Here is a 10,475-nt window from a genome sequence, read left to right as displayed (position 1 = left end):
CGACCGTAGAACCCACATTATTTCAGTCATTAAATATATTGTGTTAGGGTTAGAGACCACGAGATGGCGGCACATTTGAGCCGTCTCTCTTCACTGCATACCGCTTAATTAGTGATAGCCTTGGGCCATCTGTCTCTGATTGGGTACCAGTGGAGATTGAACTGCCCACTCAGTCTCCAAAAGTTAGATAGGGCTAAATGGCCTCGCCTACTCCCGTATATACGGGAATAAAAAGGCGTTAGCTGATTTTATTTTATTTTATTTTTTTGATATATATATATAAATAAATATATAAATATATATATAAATAAATATATAAATATATATATATATATAAATAAATATATAAATATATATATATATATATATATATAAATAAATATATAAATATATATATATATATATATAAATAAATATATAAATATATATATATATATATATAAATAAATATAAATATAAATATATATATATATAAATAAATATAAATATAAATATATATAAATATAAATATAAATATATATATATATAAATAAATATAAATATATATATATATAAATAAATATATATATATATATATATATATATAAATATAAATATATATATATATATATATATATATAAATAAATATATATATATATATATATATATATATAAATATAAATATAAATATAAATATATATAAATAAATATATATATAAATATATATATATATATAAATATATAAATATAAATATAAATTTTATATTTATTACCTTCCAGGCAGCTAAAGTCATGAAGCAAATATATTATGTTTGTTGAGCGCATGGATTCTTCGAATAGATAATTTGAAAGTCTATTTCTTAAAGCAAAAAACTCATCCTTCTGACAGAAACTTGAACTGAGTTTCAAATTATTTTAGCCATCAACCGCTATCGACGCTTAACGGGCAAAGGAAGATAATACGCAAATAACGTTTTGACAGATTTTATTTAATGACTATTGAAACTGTATTAAATAGCAACACGTACAACAGCGCAGTCTCTGCTTTTGCACAATAGTCCAACTTTTGTATTTATAAAATACAGTTCTTTATTTTCCATACTTGCATGTCACATATGCATGAACATCATCTTTTTTCTGCCGGCAAGTTCTCTTTTGGTTTTCTAGTTGCATTCACCATGCAATCATCAGCGTTTCCCACAGGGTAACAGCCATAACATGTACATCTACACGACGTGTTTCACATTTCAGGAGTATTTAGTAACATATATGTGGTTATATGCATCACTTTTCGCTTAGGAGCCGTTTGTATAACATTAAAAGCTCAAAGTGAAGTAATTTTTGGTAATATTTAGCAAGAGGGATCAAGACTAAAATGGCTGTTATTCTAGTGTGGTTTTTAGTAATATTATTATTATCATTGTTATTACATAACACTTCCACGGAGTCCAAGGATTCATCGAGGGAGGGGACCTGCTCTACAATTCTCCGTCTCCACCATTCCACTAACTGCAACTATCTTCATCACCATCTTTATCTACACCAGCTCCATCTACCGCACCACTACCACTATTTTCACAGACAATCAAAAACATCCATGCTCACGGCGGAATTCGAACCCGCAGCCTTCTGGCTAGAGAGCGGATACGCTAATCACTGGACCAACCAGGCTGGCTAGTAATATGTATGTGATATGTACTGTATGTGGCTCGGCACTGCTTTATACTTAGGCGCTGTTTGTGTAACATTGCAAACTCAATGTGAAGTAATTTTGATGTCGAAATTTGGCATTAGTAATCAGTACTAAAATGGCCTCAGATCTAGTGTGGTGCATTGATGTTTCTCCCATTTACTAGTTGTATCTTAATGCTTCAATACATCGTTATTTCGATATATCATTTTTCGTGTTATTCATTAACTTTGAAGCATAACTATTGTTATTAGCGAGTAGTAATTACCTTGGTGTTTTAAAGATTACTGGATTTTAAAAGAATAAGTTAGAGCAATGTAATGTCTTGATTTTGAGATGTTGTTTAATAAATCGTAAAATCAGGCATAATCACAAATAAGTTTGGTGTTGTACTACCAAGTGGTTACTTACACTTGGATATGCCGATAGTTTTTCGGTATGAAACTCATAGATCTTAGTCCTAGTTCTTAAAGTTTCGCTTACTGGCAGATAAACATCAAAGGATTTGTATCCCCTTCATTATTAAATAAGTTCATCATGATTTAAATTGTATGCTTTGATTTGCGTCAGTGGAAAGAGACCTATAGAACTATAACTGGTTGAGCCCTCCTATGAGGGATTAAGTATGTATTTTATGACTGTAGATCCGTGTGCGTTCACGGGTCGGTTTGCATGTTCTGAGGAACGAAAAATCGGAGTTTCCGGGTGAACAAAATCCTCTACCTCCGTATAAGACCGGATAACTCACCTTTAGTCGAAAGAGAACATATAAAGGTTTCTCACGTCATGGACTGGAATCGAACCCAGGTCTTTCCAAACAAAGGGCACAAATAATTGAAACATACAACCTGTAATATAATTTAGTACAGGTTGTATTGTAATATATTTAGCATGTTTTTAACGAGATCAGTAAGTACTAAAATTAATTTTCTAATCTGTAGAAAGGTGTTATTATTTTTGAAAACATTAACACATTGAACACCTTAAAGCGATACGTGATTAGCTTTTAAATGAATACAATACAGAAAAATTATTGTAGTTGGTTAAATACATTATTTATATACCATGATGTATACATTTAGCTATCTACCTATCTAATGTGTGTGCTAAGTGTAGTGAAGTGTATTTTTTTAAAAAAATTTCTAGGAAATGTCAGGCTGACTTTATGATTTTTTTTCCATATTACTGTATTTCATTTACTACATTAAATGTATAGTAAAATATTAGCTTACAAAATGTTCACTTATGTAATCAGAATGTATTCTTCAGCACCATAATTCTTACATATTTTTTGTAGTCCTATTTTCTATATATTCAAACGATTAATATATTTTTTGTCAGTTGACAAGAAATGCTTTCATAGGCGGCTAATAGTATTTATTACCGTTTGCGCACAGTAATGCTACGCATAGATAAAATCCCATCTGGACTGAAGATACTGTACTTCGCGAAGAAATGCTTGGAACAAATCAGTAATAAACCTGCAGTATTAACAAGACCATCGAGTGCTTTTAAAAAAACTAACCCCAAACTGCAAGCACAATAGTAAAAAAAAATAGCAGATGTTTGAATCAGAATCATTTGTCGTTAAATAAATTGCATTGAAGAAGTGCGTACATGAACCAAAGCAATTATTAGTAGCAAATTAATTTGTAATTTTAATATTATACATTTAATTACGTATATTCTAGTCATGGCCTTCAAATTATGAAAGACGCTAATTACTGTTTTTAAGTGTTTATTATACTATTTTTAAGTATTTGAACTAATTGTAAACATAAAATTCGTTTTATATATAAATATAAAGACATTTTGCATTTTTTAATATTTTAAAATAATTTAAAATAAGAAATGTTTAGCAAGTGTGTTTTTCGTTTGCTGAGAAAGTAAACCATATTAGAATATAAATTATAATCTTCTGATTTTAATCCTTTACCCAAGCTTGATAAAACAAAATTTGAGCTTGAACATTAACAACTAGTCTACTTATTACCATAAGGGGTATTGTGCTGTGTATTATGGAATACCGAGACGATTTGACATGATATCATTTGCCTCTGCAAACAGCATAGTTGTCGATATACAGTGGTGTCAAAATTCCGAAAACGAACAATATTTCTGAATATTACAACCGAAATTCAGATGAATCAGCTTGTGGCAAATTTTATAACGGAAGATTTTCGTGTGAAAATTAGGTACACATTCAAATTGTCGAATCGAGAGCAAATGGGTCACGTGAAGGAAGCTCTTTTCGTGAAGGAATAAAGTGGCAACTGGGATTTGTAATGTCTCAAACACATCATCTAGATCAGTGGTCGCCAAAGGGGTCGATATCGATCCCCTGGGGTCAATATGACATTGTTAGGGGTCGATTCGGGCTCAGGAGTCGACAGAAAAATATAAGACATCATTGTATGGGTAATATTTAATTCGGTTAACTTGGATTACCTCCATGACAAAAGACATGGAGGTAATGACAACGCAATTAAGAGTGAATCGTGGGATCAGTACCTCCATCTTACGATCCATGAATAGGACCTGTAAGATGGAGTATGGTCATGAAAATAGTTACTGAGGCCAATCAAGTAGGCCAAAATTACGTATTACCAATAAACGGATGTTGGTGGCTCCTGCCGGCCGGCGCAGTGGGAGCGAGATTGCAACACGTGCGTGGTTCTTATTTACTGATACTTCCAAGTATTCGATCCCAGTCTCATTTTTGCGTATCGACATACAAATGAGCGTTAATGTTCTAAAATTCATCAACATATATATTATAATTCAATCGTTATTCATTCACGAACTAAACTTCTCTATGTTGAAGAGTTGAGCAGCGCTGGTAGTAATACCAGTATTTTACTAATATCACTAGTAATACCAGTGATAGTAATAGTAGTAGTAATAGTAATATAATAATATATACTATATTATACATACAATAAACACTGTAACTATAAAATAAACAATCTAAAGACTCACATAAGCGTCTTTTTTTGCTTGTCCTATTATAATTACGTAATAGTAAAATATAAGGGGTCGATAACAAGTCAAGAAACTCTTGAAGGGGTCGACGGGTAAATAACTTTGGCGACCCCTGATCTAGATGATTTCACGCGGAGAAAAATTATTGGAAAGCTTGAAGAAGGCTGCAGAATTACTGATATTGCCAGAGAGTTTGGAATCTCGCATAGCGTTCTATCCTCTCTCTCTGAGAAGCATTTCAAATGAATACAATGTTTCAGGCATTTACTAAGAGGTCGTCCTCGCTCGACTACGGACAAGGAAGATAGAATTTTGGTTATAACAGCAAAACGTAATCGACCCGCCAAGGCAAGTCAGTCGGCAAGTCGGCTCCGGCTCCATTCAAGCACAGATACATGAATATCTTGACAAACCGTGACAAGAGGTCTTCGACAAGTAGGCCTATACGCCCAAAGGTCTGTAGTCTGAGACCCTTTATCAGCAGCTCATCGTAGAGCACATTTTCAGGTGTTGTATCCATAAAAACTGGACAAGACACCAATGGGCTAATGTACTCTTTACAAATGACAGTCATTTTAGTCTTTCCTCCGATTCCAGAAAACGCTTGATCTGATTTGAAAGCGGCACTGCTTACTATGGCTACAATCTTCTTGAAAAGGATAGATGCAGCAGTGCTGGGGTCATGATGTGAGGAGGCATTGTGCTTAATGGACGCAACCAGCTACAAGTGGTGGAAAAAGAGACTATGACTGGTGAACGATATAGCAACGAAGTTCTTCAACGTCATGTTCGATTGTTCTGTGGTGCCGTAGGCGAAGAATTCATTTTAATGGATGAATGAATTCCCAGATTTCAACCTCATAAAATACGTTTGGGCCACAATAGGGAGACTCATTGCTGCTCGAACCCCCCCCCCACACACACACCACCACCTCAAGAAAACAAACAAGGCCTTACTTATCTTTGTTCTGAAGGAGTGGGCCAGCTTGCCTCAATCACTCCTGAATCACTTGGTGCTAAGAATGGACGTTGTGAGGGTTGAATCACAGTTTGGGATGAACATATTCCATACTGAAATGTCTCTTCGCATAATTTTCTGTAAGCACTGTACATTATTTCTTAACTGCGTCCGTAGGAAATTCGTAACTTTTGCCAAAAATATTGCAATTTAATTTGTACGAAATTTATAACACATTTTTTGTATAACATAATTTATTGGTATATTTATGTTCACATTTGGCTGCAGCCATGAAACTGTTTTCATATACAGGTAAAAATGTAGTTCGTCTTTAGCTTTTGGACATGAGGGTATATAGACTCTCTGGATATGTATGGTCAACTCTCAGCACGAAATCATAAAAAACTGGAATGCTTTTGGCATAATGGGCAACCTATATCGTATCTAAACCAACTTTCTTTGCATATTAATTTTAATATGCCTTAAATAAAGACACCGTTTATGAATTTTATAAATAAATTAAAATACACATTTGAGAATAAATATAGGCAAATGATTCTAATAAGATTGTTATTTCTACAATAAAGAGCCAAGAGGCTATTTTTTTTCGGCGACGTAAATTAAGTTAAGTGGATAATAAATCCCTCACCCTCATTATTTTTAGAGCCGAATAAGAAACTCGAAGATCGAGATCTAAGAGTTTCTTATTCGGCTCTAAAAATAATGAGGGATTTATTATCCCCTTAACTTAAATTGTTATTTATCATTATGCTACAAGTTGGCTACTTCTTTGAAGAAATTTATAAACTTTAGTTATTTGGATACTTCATTATTTTTCAATTAATTATTTTCTACATATATATATATATATATATATATATATATATATAAATATAAATTTTTGTCTCTAAAAACTAGGTCATGGAGTTCATTTATTATTTTTGTCATTCCAATGAGAAATATATGTAAATATGTTTATTTTTTTAATCCTTGTCAATCTTATACCCATATAAACTTAACTGCAGGGGGGGAGGAGATGATGTGGTGGCGCGCGCATTCGATGGAGTTAGATACCAATACATAAAGGGATTTCAGATACCACTCCTGAAATGAAACTGTGGGTCTGCACAAGAAGAGAGACACGGAGTAATACCAAATTGGCAACACCAATTACCGAGCATTAAAAATTAGTACAATAACTGCATTTGTAAATCTAAGAGTTAAGTATATCTCAAAATGGGAAAAAGCCGCAAAAAACCCTGTTTATACCACCATCAAGAGACATTTCAACATTTATAAACAATATAACTTATAGATCTGATTTGTTCAATAATGACCATATTTATGTTATTTTCGTAAGACGCGATGTCATTAACTTTATGTATTGGTATCATATCTCTATAAAACCTTAGTTACAAAATATATTAATTTATCAAATTCGGACAAATAAAATACTTATTACGGAAATTATTTGTAAGTAACATTTAATAACAATAAAGTGGAGCCTAATGAAAATGTTTCTCTTAAGCTCGAGGTATCGCCACTATACAAAGTTTGGTTGCGCTGGAATGTAACTTAAAAATAATTCTAAGCATTGACTTTAGAAGCTTTTCTTTTCTTTTTTTTTCTTTCTAAATCTCTAATTCTCTACTTCTCTTCAAATCAGCATTCACATCACTAATTTTAAGAAACGATGAAGTTTTAATCTTCAAGTGTTGTATCCATAAACTCGTAGTAGTAACTGAAGTACTACTAATAATAGCAATTAGCGCAATCAATTCTTACCTCATATTCCATTTTCGTGACCAGACGATTAACTGAAGCTAAATCAATTCTGGATGCAGTTTGTGTATTGAACGATTACGACAGTGATAAAAAGTCACTGATTAATACACACATGAACTAGCAAAAAGTCCATAACTATAAATCGCCGTCACCTGTTGTAGAGAAGTTATGATGCCATTTCCAGCTTTACAGATATTTTCATATACTACGGCGCAATTGTCTATATGTTTATACTGTAATTTCCAAGTAAACAAGTAGCCAGAGCCATCTGCTGATTTAATAATATACTCGTTCCATCAAAATCTAAAAATATATATTTGGCTCCGTTGCATGTTTACTTTTTTTACATTAGAAGACTATCAGTGTATACATAAGTAAAATTCTTTATATACAACGTTCGAAATCATACGAGAAATAAACATAAAATGAATGTTTGAAATATATCTGGCAGGAAACGATATTATACACGTATATACGTTAAAATTACGAATCCGCTAACGCCTTTTATTCTCCAGAGGCAGAAAAGGTGTTAGCGAGTTAAAATTATTTATTATCTAACCGACTTTATATTACTAGCTTGAAATGAAGTCAAATTTATTATATTATGGAGTAAATTAAGAAACAGGTAACGAAAACCGAACTTATTAAAAAGTTACTTCGAAATTGGCTTTCGTACATTAATTTCGAGTTATTTAAAATTATTATACGGGTATCTCATCGCGAGAGACCCAAACTATAAAAATAATAACTATCATATCTCTTCTTGAATTCGTTTACAGATGAAGCACTCGCAACTGAGTCAGGCAATGCATTCCAGTCATTCACCACTCTCCAAGCAAAAATTCTAGTTTTCACACTCTTGTTAACCACACTCTTCCTTAATTTCCGGGATGACCTCTTGTTCTTCTATCACTATCTTACTGAAACATTTCCCCTGCATTAATCTTATAAAAACCTTTTAGTAATTCAAATGTTTCTATCATATCCCCTCTGCTCTGCCTATCAACCAACCTCTGCAATCCACAAGCTCTCAATCTATCAATGTAGGGAGCATTTTTTACAGCACTCACCAACTTAGTCACTCTCCTCTGAGCCCTCTCCACCATATCCTCATCTCCAAGGAATCCTGGCGACCAGACTTGATCACATTAATCCAGATCTGGAAGTATCAACATAACTTATATATGCATAACTTGACACTTTTCCACATTGAACTGACATTTAGTACCTTTTGCCCATTTTGCATCATCCTGCAAACTCTCAACATCGGCTTAATTTTTTATTGCGCTACCCAACTTTACATCATCACCAAACAACCAAATATCTCCTTCAAGTCATTTCCTACATCATTTATATACAAATTAAACAATAACGGTCCACAGAGCCATGAGGCACACCACTGGTCACCGGATTCATCCTGGACTCTGCTCTTCCATACACTACTTTCTAGTATCTCTCTATGAGCCATTCTCTTATCCATATCACCAGTTTAGTATCCATCCCCATTTGTTCAACAGATGGATAAGCCTTAGCAATATCCAGATGTATCACTGTGTAGTCATTCTCCTTGTTCATCTCAAATGTCACTCGATTATGAAAAGTTAACACATTGCTAAGGCAGGACCGACCTTTAACAAAATCATGTTGGTCCCTATAGAGTATCATATTCTGAATCCATCCATTCTTGAATTTTGTCCTTAACTTTTCCAATACTTTTACCACCACTCCCAAGATGGTGATTGGTCTGTAATTTACTACCGCAGTCTTAGAGCCTCCTTTATGCAAAGGAACTATTTTGCCCTCCTTCCGCTCCCTAGGGACCATACCAGAGCTCAAATTTAAGTTAAGTAACGAGTAAGAGGCGTTGACAATTCCTTTCCACATATATTCTGATATTCCATATAAACCTACAGCAGTGTCTGCATTTAAATTCTGCAATATCCTAAGTACCTCTGATTCATTAACTTCAGTTCTCGTATCAGTTATTGCTACAGGTACAGAAATATCCTCACTTGGGTGACAAACTTTTGAAAAGTGGTCACTCAGTAACTCTACTATTATATCTGAATCAGTCACCGCGATACCATCAGCGCCCACTAAGATTATCCTTCCAAAGTCATTCTTCCTTTTACTTGCCACGTAGCGGAGAATTCTTTGGAATTTCCTTTGATTCCCTTGGATAAGGTCTTCTCATAATCTGATTTAACTTTTCTTACTATGCTGGCAACCTTTATAGCCTGAGCTTTGTACTGTTCGTGGGTGTACTGATCACCTTTCTCCTTGTAAATTCTCCATAACATTTTTTTTTTTGCAGATCAAGCTTAATACTACTACTCATTCATCTAACGCCTACCTTATTTATCTTCCTGACCATGGGAATACATTCTGATATTGCTTCCCTCAGATACCCACTTATTATATATTTTTCCCATACACTGCTAACACTTTCATCTACAATTTGTTCTGCAATGGGAGCTTGTTATAATTACCTCTGAAGCTTGTTATAATTATCTAACCTGTAGTTCCGTATATACCCCTTCTTAAGAGAGACAAATCCACAAATTTTGCAACCTCCCAAGTCAATATCACATGATTGCTCTCGCCAATTGGAGGTAACGAGGACACCTTACTTATGCATATGTCCTCTGAACCTATGACCAGACCAGATCCAGCACTCTCACACCTAGAGTCCTTTCAGTTATGTGCTGTTTCAAGTAATTATCTCTTAGAAGGTCACTTTTCTTTTCCATTTCTTTTTGCCATGTGATATTTCCCCTTTCCAATCGATATCACCATAATTAAAATCCCCATAATAATCACTAACCCTACACTGATTGCGCTAATTAGCTGATGCATGAATTCAACATCATCCCTGTAAATTACAGCATGGATTAATTTTAAGACTAAAATGAAAGCATTTTTCATGCTCATATGTTCCTAATCTTGCTATGATAAAAGTCTAAATATCGGTGGAGAAAATGTACACTGTCATTTCGCATTTCATGAATTAAATCCGAAGCAAGGAAGAAAAACTAATACCAGCTGCCAAGAGTGTTCTGTGTGTGATTAGAACCGTTGGC

At 33.7% G+C, this 10,475-nt stretch overlaps 1 long non-coding RNA gene across 1 annotated transcript in view; it reads right to left on the bottom strand.

Moving 5' to 3' along the window:
• The window catches only part of LOC150101375 (uncharacterized), a 99,417-nt gene extending 91,836 nt beyond the window's left edge, over window positions 1-7,581 (bottom strand). Inside the window, exon 1 of the long non-coding RNA XR_016549032.1 lies at window positions 7,396-7,581. This is a non-coding gene — a long non-coding RNA (uncharacterized LOC150101375). The remainder of the gene's footprint in view (window positions 1-7,395) is intronic.
• Between the last annotated feature and the right edge of the window lie 2,894 nt (window positions 7,582-10,475).

The sequence above is a fragment of the Typopeltis vanoorti genome, chromosome 11 (assembly GCF_054136105.1).
Source record: "Typopeltis vanoorti isolate ZY-2024b chromosome 11, IOZ_Tvanoo_1.0, whole genome shotgun sequence".
In the NCBI taxonomy this organism is placed as follows: Eukaryota; Metazoa; Arthropoda; class Arachnida; order Uropygi; family Thelyphonidae; genus Typopeltis; species Typopeltis vanoorti.
This window is presented reverse-complemented; position numbering and strand designations above follow the sequence as displayed.